Below are 14,706 nucleotides of genomic sequence, written 5' to 3' on the forward strand. Positions count from 1 at the left end.
CTCAGACAGTGGGGAGAATCTGAGTCCAAAAATATTCAAACCTTTTATCGAGTGGCCTCTCATGTTGGCCTTACCGGTGGGGAATGGTGTGGAATCGTGCTCTTCCTTTGTGCACCCTGTCCACGGGTACTGACTGTTCCAAGAACTGATAGAATAAATGGAGCTCTTGCTTTGTTAGATTTGTTTGTGAGCATCTGTGCATTCATCCAACTGTATGAAAAAGAGTGAATACCTGCAAGGGTTACTGTCTAGTATCCCTGTGGAGTCCACAAAAATATCTACTTGGTGTTTACATGGACTACTTGAGTGGCTGGGGGTGTTGTTTTAGGAATAAAAGTACAGAACTCTGAAAAAAGAGTTTATTTTGGTAATTTTGTGTCAGCTAGATCAGTGGTCTCCAACCTTTTGGGACCCACGGGCCGGCTCATGTTCTCACAAACCTCCAGCGGACCGGGGAGGGATTAGTATCGAACATTATAGCGAATTGATCATATTTATTTACTATGTATTGGATGTATTGTGTAAAAGTGAGACAGGAACAACTTCAAATTAAAAACATAAAATGAATACAGACCCACCAGCCACCAGTATGAGTCTGGGGTTTGTTTTTCAGAGAGAACATTATAACGTTGCTGTTTGCCATGTGTGCTAACAGGCAGTGTGCTAGCATGAATTAACTTGAGGTTGGGACCTGACAAATACGCACATCAGCACTCAATAACGTCATCAAACCATACAGTACCTTTATGCATTCCCACACAGTATCAGCATTTGGGACCAAATATGAGGTGGCAGAAAAATGACAAAAAACAGTATAGTAGTCTATCTGTGCAGTATGAGAGAAAGTCAGATGGTGCGTTCAAGGGACATTGAACAAAATGGGAAGGGTCGCCGCTCCCAACAATCAACATAAACATGCAAGAACTGTGGGATTTCTGACGGTATATTATTTTTTGAATGAAAAAAGGGCCCATATTTCCAAAATTGATGTCCATTTGCATCCAATTTAATGTAGTTATTTGCAAATATATTTAAAAACAATTTTTTAAATATTAAGTTATAAAGTGTATTTTTTAAATCATTGCACCTGAAAGTTTTCCGCGGCCCTGTACCGGTCCATGGACGGGGCCCGGTGCTTGGGGACCCCTGAGCTAGATGATCTGGATCCTGGAATAGTGCGGTACCAGGAGACACGCCTGTAGCGGATTGTCACCAGGCACTTAAGCTTTTTCAGCACAAAGCAGAGAAGCCACGGACTTTAATTCCTGATCGCCACGCTTGTACTCTTACATCGCACGCTATCAGCCACAACCTGTCCCGTCCTCCTTGGGACCTTGGTGCTGTTCCGGCAGCCGGTAAGTATTTTTACCTTTGGTTATGCATTGTATGTTTCCCCTACCTAGCATATGTGCTTCGCCTTGTGTTTCATTCATGCTTTATTCCTGTGAGCCCCCGTTTTGGTGCTGTAATAAAATAGTATTTTTATTGTTCCTAAATCATTTTCCTGTTCACTAATAAACACATTTTCACTAATAAACCACGTTTTCCCCTCCTGTTTTACACTTTGTTTGCCCTTTCCGTCTCGGCCTCTTCCTGTTTTCTGTGTTTTCAGAGGCTGTCGCTCTGGCTGGAGGCGGGACAACATCCGGCTACTTAAAACCGACTGTTTGCAGCTGGGAGATGCCGGTTCTTTCTTCCACGCTTATGCTTCTACTTTTTGAACATTTAATAGTGGTGGCGTCTTCTAGTCGTATGCGCAGCTGTTTTCTTGTCATCGGACGTAGAGTTTGGAACTAAATACAATGACTGTTACAGAGAAATTGGAGAACAGGAAGAACCTAGGCAGACTGGACCAATCTGAAGGTTGGTATCACCCCTGACTTAAAAAACAAACACACGCACACAGAGGCAACAGTAACACTCCACAAAACGTAAGCGTCTTTAACACTGCGTGCAGAACTAACATACGTGTGGCGGCTGCCAAGACTCCACACCTTAACTGATTCATTCATTGAGAGATTGTTAACATGCATCGGTAGGTGCTGCTGTTTTGGTTAGCGATGCGGTTCAAATGGGCTCAGAAGCTACGTAATTGAAATTTCACTTATCGTATATTTTTTCCAATAGGGGAAAAATAGTCTACTGGTTGTTTTATTTGAGGAAATACAGTATATTACCTTGTACATCATTTTAGCCTGCTTTTCCTAGCTAAATGTTCACCATAGAAAACCTTTCCTTTGGTGCTGCCCATCGCTGCCTTTTATGATGCTGATATAAAAGTGCATCAGCACCAGAAACGTGGTGTACCAGTAAAGGTCATACGGTAGTACAGTCGTCCCTCGCAATATCGCGGCTCGTTTATCAGCCCCCTCACTATGTGGCGGGTTATCAGGAATTCCTTAATTAATAAACGATGGCCGTTTTGTGGTAGACTACGGTCTATTATCAGTCAAAACATACTGAAATACAAGTGATACGATACGGCAGTAATAACACACAACATTGAGACATTGCCTTACGTTACATTACCTTAACACGGCATGAAGTCAGCCATGGCATGATACACTGAAAAAAGACGTCTCCTCCCATCCCGTGTGGAAGTGGTAAGTTTTTGTCTTCTTATGTTTAGAAGAAATAAATTCGAGGCTAACTGGTTAGCGCGCTAGCTTGCAGCCGCCTCGATGCGGATGCAGTGCAATGAATAATAGGAGTGTAAAGGTGACTATAGGGGTGTTATAGAGGGCTCTAATCATTTTAAAAAACGCATTTAGAAAGTCATAAACAGGTTTTCTATGCTCTAACTATGAAAATATTCAGTTTATTAACATATTGCAATAATGGAGGGACAACTGTAGAGAAAAAAAAACGCGAACTTTTGTGATCTACATCTCGTGATTGCAATATCTGAACAAAATAGAAACACATCAGTCGTGAATGCAATTAGACAAAATTGAAAAGTCTTTTTTCAATGCCAAATCACAAGAAAGCTGTCATTGCTCTTTTGCCTGTTTTGACTGCTTATTGAAAAAGGCAAAGCGAATGCCGCGAAAAGAGCAGCTGACACACACACACACACACACACACACACACACACACACACAGAGCGGGAAAATAAAACAGCTTTTCATGGGAAAGTGGTGAGGTGTTGAAGGGAGACAGCTGGGAGAGGGGATGAGAGGAGAATGAGGGCAAAAAAAAAAACTAAAAAGGAAGCCTTGTGGCAGTGTCACATTGAAGCAATTCTGCAAAATGTGCTATTTAAAAAAAAAAAGTGTTTGTTTAACAAAATGCAAGATTATGCGCTGTATGAATTATTTAATCTCCTTAAAATCCGTGACATCAAAACGTGTCAGCTGGCGTACAACCTAACATTTGCGCTTGCAAGATGACTTCTTGAGTCCTCGCTTACACTGCTGCCTCGACGTGATAACGACGCATCTATCGCTGCAAACGCTGACACTCCCGTTTCAGGCGTTCATGGATTTCATGCTCGAAAAAGAAATGATTACAAATTGCAGGATATTAACCCCACCAAATGCGGAAACCTGCGGACGAGTGGCATTGTTTTGATTGAGGTTTGTTGTCAGAACTGCACAAAAACTACACGACCAGTTTTCATTCAACTCTGCAGAGGCATGAAGCCATCATACTTGGTGAGGATCTGAATAAACGGGGGTTCTGTCCTCACTGAAGCCTGTCCCAGATGACTTTTGGGGTGAGAGGTGGGACACCTCGGACTGGTCACCAGTCAATCGCAGGGTTGTTGTCATTCCTTAGTTCAACTGGACACTTGAAGATGAACTTAATGATGTCTGGATGATTGTGGTGCTGGAGAAGCATCCAATCAGATTTGCTCTGATGTCATCGCTATACTGCTAACAGCCACTAGGGGGAATATTATCTGGAAGTCACTCTGGCGGTGTCGCAAACGGCATAGCCAATCCCTCTTTATCGCGGTTAATTGTTTCCAGTGAATTTCATATTTTTTAAATGCAATATTTTTGTAGTTAGAGCATAGAAAAAGATGTTTATGACCTTTTAAATACAGTTTTAAACATTATTAGAGCCCTCTACACATGAAGTAACACCTCTGTAGTCACCTTTACACTCATAATGCCCAATATAGGAGACACAATAAGAGAAAATAAGACATTTAAGACATAAACAAGGCTCTTATTGTGTGTGTTCCTGCAAATGTATTCCGGAAAGTGAAGTCGGGGATTCGGAGTTGAGTTTTAGCGCGGCGTGGGTTACGTAGCTCGGGTATTATTGTGCCCATTGGGAGATAATTCGAACCTGCAATAAAAGCCTGTTGTTCCGGCAATCAAGACCGGTGCTTGTGTGTCTCACCAAACATTGCAGTGACATTACTGACACCTAGCGACCAGTGGACAATACTACATCGTGTAGAATCCTACTGCTTCACAACGTCTTAGAATCTTTTGAATGCCTTATATTTGTATTTGAGTTCATTCAGCCATTTTTATGCTTGAAATTGCCTAATCTGGGCTAAAGATTACATACAATTGGTTTAAATATGCATTTTATTTTATAATAATAGCCAGTATTCAACAAAGAATAGCATGATTTATTCATACATTTTTGAAATATCGTGATAGAGAGAAGCCGAAATTGGAAGCGTGAGGCGGCGAGGGACTTTCGTCAGTAAAAGCGATGAGTCGCTCGTGAACGAAACGGCTCTTAGAAGCCGGCTCTTTGAAGTGAACGATCCGTCCTTTTTTTCTTCTCATTCATTCCATCAGTTAAAGCTGGTTAAAATGCGCGGCGCTGCGTGTGCCGACACTACGCGGAAGGGGGAGCGAGGGGTTGCACACACGGGCGAGCTGGCGGGCGAGCAACACCAGCAGCAGGAAACAAAAGCTGAGACGCGAGGTGCTTCTGAATGCCAGTCTCCACTAAAGCCGAGCAAAATCCGTTATCTGGATACTGTTTTTTTTTATTTATTTATATTCTGTTGCGCAGTGGCGGCTCTGGCCTGATTGACGATGCTATGCCCCCCCACCCCTGCCACAACACCCCCCCATCCAAGACCAATTGACACTACTAGTTTTTCTTTACAAATACTATTTTTCAAAACTGTATTAAATTACATATCATCCCCAAAAAAGTGACATTATTTTTGAGCAATTTTTTAAAACTTTGTAGTAACCTGGTGGACGCCTCGTTTGATCACGTCTGAGCAGCAAGAGGGCGCGAGTATCCCGCCTGTGGAGGGCCCCCATCTGCCACACATGGGAAATGAGCGCTGACCGTTACACGGGATGCGTGGCGTCCCGAAGAGAATGCCGTCCTGGGCAAATGCCCATGTGGCCCATAGGTAGAACCGCCACCGCTGTTGTGCAATGTCTTGTTGATGTTGTGTTGTTTCACTGTAGCTTGTACTGTAGCTCGGATTTCAAATATACCTTTTGTGGATTGAAACAGTTTGCTAGAACGTATGAAGCACTGTTGGGGTTTTTATGCCTGCAGGAATTGCAATATGTGGTTGAAATGAAGAACAAACAAAGACCCGAGATCATGAGGGATCAGTAAGAGAGACGCGGAGGAAAATGACATGCTCGGGCTGACTGACGGCGTGGGCGGATGCCGAGGGGATCATGTGTGGGATGTGGCAGATGACGTGCAAGTACATAGAGGTGTCACAGCCGCTGTTTCCTACATTTTCCCCTGTGCGTCTTCCACCTCCACCTGTGTATCTCCTCACTTGTGTCATAAATACCAAATAGCTCTTCCAGGCTCTCCTACACGGATGATACTTCATCTGTTTTCCAGTCTTCCATTATGACTCCCAAACACTGCATTAGGCTACGACAGTCCTGGAGGTCCATCTGCTGGATCTGGTCGGTCATTTCTCCACTTGGCTCCAATGCACTTGGACTGGAACTGCAAAATGTCAAAATGAATGACTTATGTACTTATTTTGAATGGTTCTTGCATGTGAAGGCTTGTTTGTCTCTACAATGGAACCTCGGTTTTCGTGATTAATCAGTTCCAAAGGGTCTGTCTAAAACCGAATCGTACGAAAAGTGAAAGTTTTTCCCATAGAAAAGGGTGTAAATCAAAGGAACCTGTCCCGGACACCCCAAAAAACGTGTAATCTAGGTTATTACAGCTTTACGTGCAGAAAACAATGCAAAAATGCATATAAATGATGACTGAAAGCGATAAATTAACTTTGAACATCACTTTTAAATTTACTGAAGACGCTTGTCGGCAAAAATGGATGAGCGGCGAGGGAGTAGTGGGGGAGAGGTCCACACGGATGGCACCTTAGCATCTTTCTACCACTTCTTTCTTGAATTCAAAAGTGTCACTCACCTTCCTTATGGCACTCCGCAAGCCTCGTAGCAGTATGAATTTGCAACTTTCCATGCCTTTACTGTGGAAAAAAAGCAAATAGACTGTCTGAAAGCCGATTCGAACATGCGCTTGAACGCCTCACCGCCTGAACAGCCGCATTGACAGCGCTGGGAGCACAGCGCTTGATAGATCCTGCTCCAGAAGAAAGGAGACAAACATGGAGTTCGACATGCAATAAAAGTGATGAAAGGATTCCCTGGCCGGAATCTGTCGATAATGTCCCACCTCTAAAAGAACCACTGTCCATTCGTCACCGAGGCTGAGTCGCCAACGCATAGAAGCTTCGTTTGGGCACTCGATTCCTAGTTAGGACTACGATGCGGTGCAATGTTTGGCCGTACAAAAACCGAGACATATTTTAGGCAATCGTTTTTGGCGATTTGCTCTTTAAAAAAGAACATAGTTACAAATCCCATAGTTTCTGCATTCATATGTTGTTTGTTTTGCGAGCAGTGACCCCATCCCACTTTGCTCGACGGTCCTTAAATGCACCGCTGTGCTGACTTTCTTTGTTGTTTGCTGTTGTTGTCTTAGTTTTCTACAGTACGTAATAAATGAGACATATTAGATGGCTATAATGTTAGACTCCCCGCAAACAAACCACCAAACGGCGATCAAAACAATATCTCTGGTGTGGCAGATGTAATTAAGCCAAACATGTAACAGTCCAAGCTCTCTCGCTCTCTGAATGCAATTTCCAAAACTTGAAATTATTGTGTTGCGTTATCTTGTCAGTGCTTTGTCACACTTCGTTATTTCATATCGGGCCTGGGAACCCGCTTGGGAAATTCTGGAGCTGTCGCTAGGGATCTAGGTGTCACAGCTCTGATGTCGCTGAGAAATAAATGAGGGGTAAAAAGGGTCAATCAGTTTTCTGTACAGACGCTGGCAAGCTGAGAGAAAGGTTACAGGACCAGTGAGGGATCAAAAATGTTACCTTGACATTGATTGTAATGCAGAACTGTGATTGACACAGTTTTTATAGTTTTTATTGTACAATAACCTTTGGTTTTCGCAGTTAATTGGTTCCAGACCCGACTGTGATAAGTGAATTTCCACAGAGTAGGATTCCTTATTTATAAATCAAATAGTTTCATAGTTGCTGCATAGAAATCCTGTTTACGACCTTCTAATTACGGGTTTTAACATTATTAGAACCGTCTAGACACAAAATAACACCCCTTTACACTCACATTACCCAATATAGTAGACAAAGTAAGAGTATAATAGGACTTGCGCGTGTGTGTGTTGCTATAAAGGTGTTTCCCAGGGGAGCTGAGTGATGGGCGGACAGAAAGTGAGAGCAGGGGTTCAGAGTTGAGTTTTAGCTGATTGATCAAGGTTGATCAAGTCTGGCGTTTGTGTGTCATCGAACATCACAGTAACATTACTGACACCTAGTGACCAGATAGAATACTACATATCATTCACGTCTTTCAGTGCATCTTCTGAATGCCTTTTTAGCTGATTTTGCCATTTTAATGCTTGAAAATGCTTAATTTAGGCAAAACAATCATGAAATTTGCTTCGATGTGATTTTTTTTTTTTTATTAATAATTGGCATGATTTACTTATCAATCTATTTTTGAAAAACCATGACACAACGAAATTGCAAAATTCAAAACGAGGTACAACCGTATTTACTTTACATTGTGTTTAATAATGTGGTTGTAGTACTTAGGTGTAGTAGTACTTGCATGTCATAAAATTCTATAAAAACAAAAAGGCATTGTTTATTTAAAAAATGTGTGTGTTTTCCATTTCTATAGTACCGGTTCAGGTACCGGTTAAGCACCGGCACCATTTCAAAATGCCGATATGGCACCGGTATCCGTTGATACATAAAGGATACCCGACCCAAGTCCCACTTTCAGTATGACACACGAGTGGAACAAGTATTGGTTTTATTTCTATTACACACTTCTGATGCATAAATGTCCACATGTTTTTGTTTGGATACTTTTTTGGTTATGCACATTTGTAAAGAAAGAAAGGAAACACTTCAAAAGGGCTTGGGAATTAATTTTCCAGTATTACACGGGGAGTAGGGTAGAATATATCAGATTGATCTGATTTACAATGCTTTAGCGAGATCCCAGTCTGCTTCAATCTAGGATTCAATCTGTTGGTGTGCATGAATTTGCACAATTTATTCCAGACACACTTCCGCCTGTTGGCCTTGTGCGAATATGACAGGAAACTCCAATATGCCTTAAACAGTTCAATTCGACTCAAAAACACCCTGAGACCTCTTATTTGATGTATACACCAATGCAACCTTTTTACTCAAATGAAGTATTTCTCTGAAAAAAAGTCAGTAGATTAGCTGGGTGGGTTGAGATCATCAAGAATTCAATTTATGATATCAGTTTTTCCATGGAAATGATGAGTTACTTTTATGTGCTTGTTTTTCCAGGAGGTTAATTTCTATTTAAACAAGCGCGCAAGTGGGGGCGGGGGGTGGCAGGGAGTTCAAGAGCAATTAGTTAACCTACTGAATTAATTATTTAGTGCTTGGACAATACAAAGGCAGTCTGACCTAGATCTTCAATGAGGGCCAGAGATATTCGTACTTTTTTTGTCATCTTGGAACATGACAACATGACATAACCCCCGCAAATACTATACAGTACATACAAACCAGCAGGTGGTGAAAAAGGACTGTTTTTAGGTTCCAGGTGGTGAAGATGGTTTCACGGAGGGCATCCACTGAGTGGAACTGATGTCCATTTTTGTAAACTTCCTTTGCCATCCATCCCCAAATGTTCTCAATTGGATTTATATCAGGAGAACACACAGGATGGTCCACAAGAGTGAGGTTATTCCTCTGGAAATCCTTCGTCAGGCAGGCAATGTGAAAAGTAGCGTTGTCCTGTTCAAAAAGCCAGTCATTACCCCACAGACGAGGGCATTCAGTCATGAGGGATGCCCCCTGCAACATCTCCACATAACCATTTGCCGTTTGACGCCCCTGAACAACCTGAAGCTCCATTGTTCCATTGAAGGAAAAAGCATCCCAGATCATGACGGCCTCCACTGTGCCGTGTGGAAAACAGGAGTGATCCCCTCGTCATGGCAGTAAGATTAAAGAGAATGGGGGTTGTGCATGAGCTGGAAGGTGCTTGTCACCGCTGTCCTTCCATAGAGAGGAAAAGCCAGCGTGTTTTTTTTTTGACAGCAGCAGTACCAGCCGAATAGCAGCAAGGCAAATGCATTACAGATATTTTTACGCTCTGCTGAATGAATGTAGTAATGTGGCTGCGGTGTAACTAGTTCTCGAGCGAGTGTCGTGTTTACCGACCAAAATGAAGTGCGTACGTAACCACACAACAGCAAAACTCAAGCAAAACTGACTGTCATGCCAGGTTTTCTGGGCAGTCCCACATGTCAGTCATTATAGCAGCACGCCTGACGGGTGGCTACAAAAGACACAAAAGAACCCCTGCCCCAACTCACAACCCATGAATGTAGCACACACAAAATGATGTTGATAAATAAGCCAACTGCCATTGTATTATATTTTATCACCAAGCAGTTGGTGACTATCTCTGCCCTCTGTCTGCACTGGTTCAGGCAACAATGATTAATTACAACAACAACAATAATCTGACGCCTTGGAAGATGGCAGTCACACTCCCTCCGCATTTTGTCTGCAGGGCAGCACGGAGTGCTAAAGAGATTTTAATCACATCTGCTTTGCTTCAAATGTTATCACTGCTCCCTATAAAATGGAGACTATTATGTCAGGCAAAAGGACCCTGAGGAGGAATTGTGTCGGCTAAGAGGACATAACAAGCTGCATTGTCTAGGTTTGACTAATACCAATCAAGAGTCAATTTGTGCCCTTTTGGAAATGTTGCCAATTCCATGAACAGACACACAGTTATGACGCACATGAGATCCCTGTTAGCACATTACTTGGAACATAAAACGTCATGATCGGAACGCTGTGCCCTGACTTAATGGCAATTAGCAGCTCAGACTCGACTAGTAATGTTCTAAAAATATACACTTCACTTTATCTTCTTTTACAAGAAATAGAAAAAGTTGAGAGTTTTACTCATTTGGAGCACAAATTCATTAGATAAATCCTATTTTGGAGGAGCAGGACCAACGTCGGGTGCATGACAGCACCCCTCCACAACGTCGCAGCCGAGCACAGAACCCGCCATGCACGCGTCCCCCACAGAACACGACACGACCAACCCCAAGCAACACCACAAAAAAACAGCATGAGGATCCTCGTAAGGCCAGGAAAGCAAAAAACAACCCCCCAGAAATGCTCCAGAAAGCCATAAAATGTTAACATAAAACTTGTTTTTATAGTTTAACAATTATAGTTTGGAATGCAGAAAACAATTCAACATGCATATAAATACATATAAATGATAAATGAACATTTAAGGTTACTCATGATTACACTGAAGACATAATTCTTGACGATTGTCCCGAAAATCACAATGTGGCAGCGAGATCAACCACTACCACCTTCCTGTTTTGCCATGAGTTGCTTTTTGAATTTCTCACCTCAATACTGTAACCCAAAATGGAGCCAAAGAAAGTTGCAAGTGTCAGCATTTTGACCGAGGTGAGAAACTACTGAATTCAAGAAATGACTTCAGTCATGAGCCAACTACCGTTTGCAGCACAGCACTCTTACTGCTGCCTTAAGAGTTTTAAATGATTTTATTCAGGTTTTAGATTGTAAAAAATATTGTGTGGCACTATTTACTGATTTATCGAAGGCATTTGATACGGTCGATCACAAACTTTTAATTGATACACTGCTCAAGATTGGCATCTCAAGCCAGGCTTCCACTTGGTTTGCAGACTATCTGACAAAGAGAACACAGTGTGTCCAGCTGGCTGGTTCCTCTTCATGTTTTCTGAACATCCCTAAAGGAGTACCTCAAGGTTCAGGCTTGGGACCAATTTTATTTACTATTCACATTAATAATTTGTGCAACAATTTATCAAATGCCTTGTATCACCAACATGTCGATGACACAGTCATTTATTGCTGCTCCTCTTCGCTTGCTCAGGCTTAAGAATTTTTACAGATAGCTTTTAATACAATTCAGACTCGTTTACAATCTTTGAAACTGGTTTTAAATGCAGAGAAAATGAAAGTCATGCTATTTTCTCATAAGCTTGAAATTAGAGAGTCTGTCAAGACCATTACCACTAGAAATGGAAAACCGATAGAGCATTTCGGCTTTCTGCTTGACCAAGAACTCTCCTTCCAGGCTCACATTGTCAATCTGGTCCGTAAATTGAGGGTGAAACTTGGATTTTATTATAGGAGTAAATCCTGTTTCTCTCTCAAAGCTCGGAAATATCTCCACAACCTTTCTGTCACTGATTGATTATGGTGATGTTTTGTACATGAGTGCCTTGTTAAAATGTCCCTGGATACTGTTTATCATTGTGCGCTACGCTTTGTTACTGGTTGTGGTCACATCACTCGCCACTTTACAGATCTCCTTTTGGATTAGTTCCACCCTACCTATGCTCTCTGCTGCAGAAATCAAGGAGCGCGTATGCCTTATGGTCTTCCACAATTCATCATCTAATTGTGCCCAGAGTCAGAACTGAGTTGGGGAAAAGAGCTTTTTCTTATGCTGCCCCCACCGCATGGAACACCATACAGATTGAACTGAAAGTGACAGAACTGGTCGCATTCAAAGCTTTTCGTTGTATTTTACACACTAGGCAGCGGGAAACCTATGAGCAATGCTCGTGGTTTTAATTATTTATCTTTTTGGACTTTTATTTCTGTATTTATTATGACGTGTGCTTTTGACCTCATGGCCAGGTCACCCTTGTAAATGAGATCTTGATCTCAATGGGATTTATCTGGTTAAATAAAGGTTAATAATAATAATAAACCGTTTGACGCCCATGCGCAACCAGAAACTCCATTGTTCCATTGAAGGAAAAAGCACCCCAGATCATGATGACGCCCAATCCACTGTGCCAAGTAAAAAGGTTGCCTCCGGACACCCCTAGAAATAAATATTTGATCCTCTCCTGACTTTGCAACATTACCACCTTACAAAGAGATGGACAATTCATAGTTCTGATTTTAGGGTAGGTTTATGATTGAGACAATGTTTTGCAGAATGTGATGTGGTTAGACGAAACCAAAATGGAGCTTGACTTGATGTGTTTGGAGGCAGAGACCTGCTGAAAATGATCCTGAGAGCACCATCCCTACTATCAAACATGGAAGTGGAAACATTCTTCACCACATTCAGGGACTGATGAACGGGGCTATGTACCATGGAATGGATGAGAACATCCTGGACTCAGCCAGAGAACACTGAAGATGGGTCCTGGATGTGTCTTCCAGCATGACAATGACCCAAAACATACGAGCAAGGCAACAAAAGAGGTGGCTCAAGAAGAAGCACATTAAGATCTGGTAGCGGCCTAGCCAGACGGACCTTAATCCCATAAAAAATCTGTGGAGGGAGCTGAACCAAAGTCACAAAGATCAACTAGTAGCTCACGATGGACAGGTTGGCGACCCCTGGTCTATTGGGTCTTTAGATGTGCACAGGCCAGAATGGATGTATAAATTACCTGCATGCCTTCAAGCTAGTACCGGTCATAGATTCTCCAAACAAATACGTAAATGATGTGCCGCCTCCCCAAGCAGATCTTGTTCTTTTCTCTTTGCTAAATTGCTTTTAAAAGTTACAACAAGCTAAAGTCTGAATCAATCTCATAGGCTCAAACACAATACGCCCTGGGATGCTGGTCGACTTTCGATTTGTTCAGGTTTTGAATCCAGGTCCCACAGAGCACAAACCAAGCATGAAGTAAAAGCAGTAGTCTCTAGACATACGAGACAGGATTATTTCCAAACACAAATCTGGAGAAGGGTTCACAAAAATCAGCGTTGTGGCCTCCAACATTCGTACATCAGAACCAAAAGGACTCCTTCTAGAGCCGGGCGGCCGTCTAAACCGGATGTTCTCCAGCAGTCCTCTGTGGCAGCGGTTCTCAATTATTTTCTTTTGAGAACCTGATCATATTTATTTATTTATCTGTACAAACCACTGCATGATGTGCTGGCAAGCATTAATAAAGACATGCCAACCTTGCAGAAATTTTATGAGTACAGGTCTGCACTAGTGCTGAAAGTCCGCCCTGCTCCCAGGGGGGTGCGCCCCACTATCTGAGAAGCACTCCTCTGTGGAGAGAGGAGACCCTTCCAAAAGGACACCCATCCCTGCAGCTCTATGAATACTTTTCGGATGCATTGTATATTAATGAAATCCTATGCGGCATGACAGTAAGAGCAATATTAAGCTGCCAATACATGGTAACTTAAGCAAATAGCTTTAATTGAAAAAACAACTCTGACATTTACCGTTATTTCCATGACAATGTTCCTTTGTGAGTTGATAGTGGTGCTTTTTATAATGATTCTGTAGTCATTCCAAACGCTCTATTGATTTGATTTTTTTTTTTTTCCAGGAGAAAGGTTAATGAATTGCTGAGAAATATGCATTCATAAAATGAGTGTGCACTCGGTAACAGCAAAATGCCTTAGGTTTTTCTTTTGTTCGGCAGTGTAAAAAAGGTGTAGATATTGCGACATCCCTCAGGCTTCACACTTGGTTTCAAGCATCTCCTCCTAAGTGGCTTTAATTAGCCACTATCTGCTCTCATTAAATGGTGCTGCAAGATGCGTACAACAGTGGTGAGCGGTAGCCTACATCATTATCAGTGTGCAGATTGACTCTCAGTCACTCCTCGCTGGACAGTGTGCTTAGTCAGCGCAAAGGATGGCCATTGGACTCACTTTTTTCCTATGGGAAAAATTTACAACGAAACAATTAAAAATTATTTGATCAAGTTATTTTTTCAACTATTCATGAGATGGAACAGTGATGGTTCTGTGTGTTTTAATACCGATAATAGTAAGCAACATCTAGGCCTGGGGTGTCAAACTCAATCGCGCAGGGTGCCAAAACTCAACTGGCATATTTTTGTGTCAATTCATTCCTGCTCTGCGATGGTTGTTTTGGCATACTTGTTTGTTTCAGTAAAGCGATTGTTGATCAACCACCTCGTCATCATTCTCTCAATGTCCGGCAAAAGATACAGTATTTTAGAATCACAGAAGCATCACAACCCGTGAGACGCTACGGCCTCGGGAATCTATGGTGAGGTCCCCCGATGGACACAAACGGGCGTCGTTACGCTCCGCCCGTGCGTCACTACACTCCGCTCTTCGGCATCTGCAGTGCGGTCTTTCAAACATTGCGTAAAGCTGCTCGCGACTTTCTTTCGGCCTGAGCACAAAGGCTTTCC

Source organism: Dunckerocampus dactyliophorus, chromosome 17 (assembly GCF_027744805.1).
Source record: "Dunckerocampus dactyliophorus isolate RoL2022-P2 chromosome 17, RoL_Ddac_1.1, whole genome shotgun sequence".
Lineage (NCBI taxonomy): Eukaryota > Metazoa > Chordata > Actinopteri > Syngnathiformes > Syngnathidae > Dunckerocampus > Dunckerocampus dactyliophorus.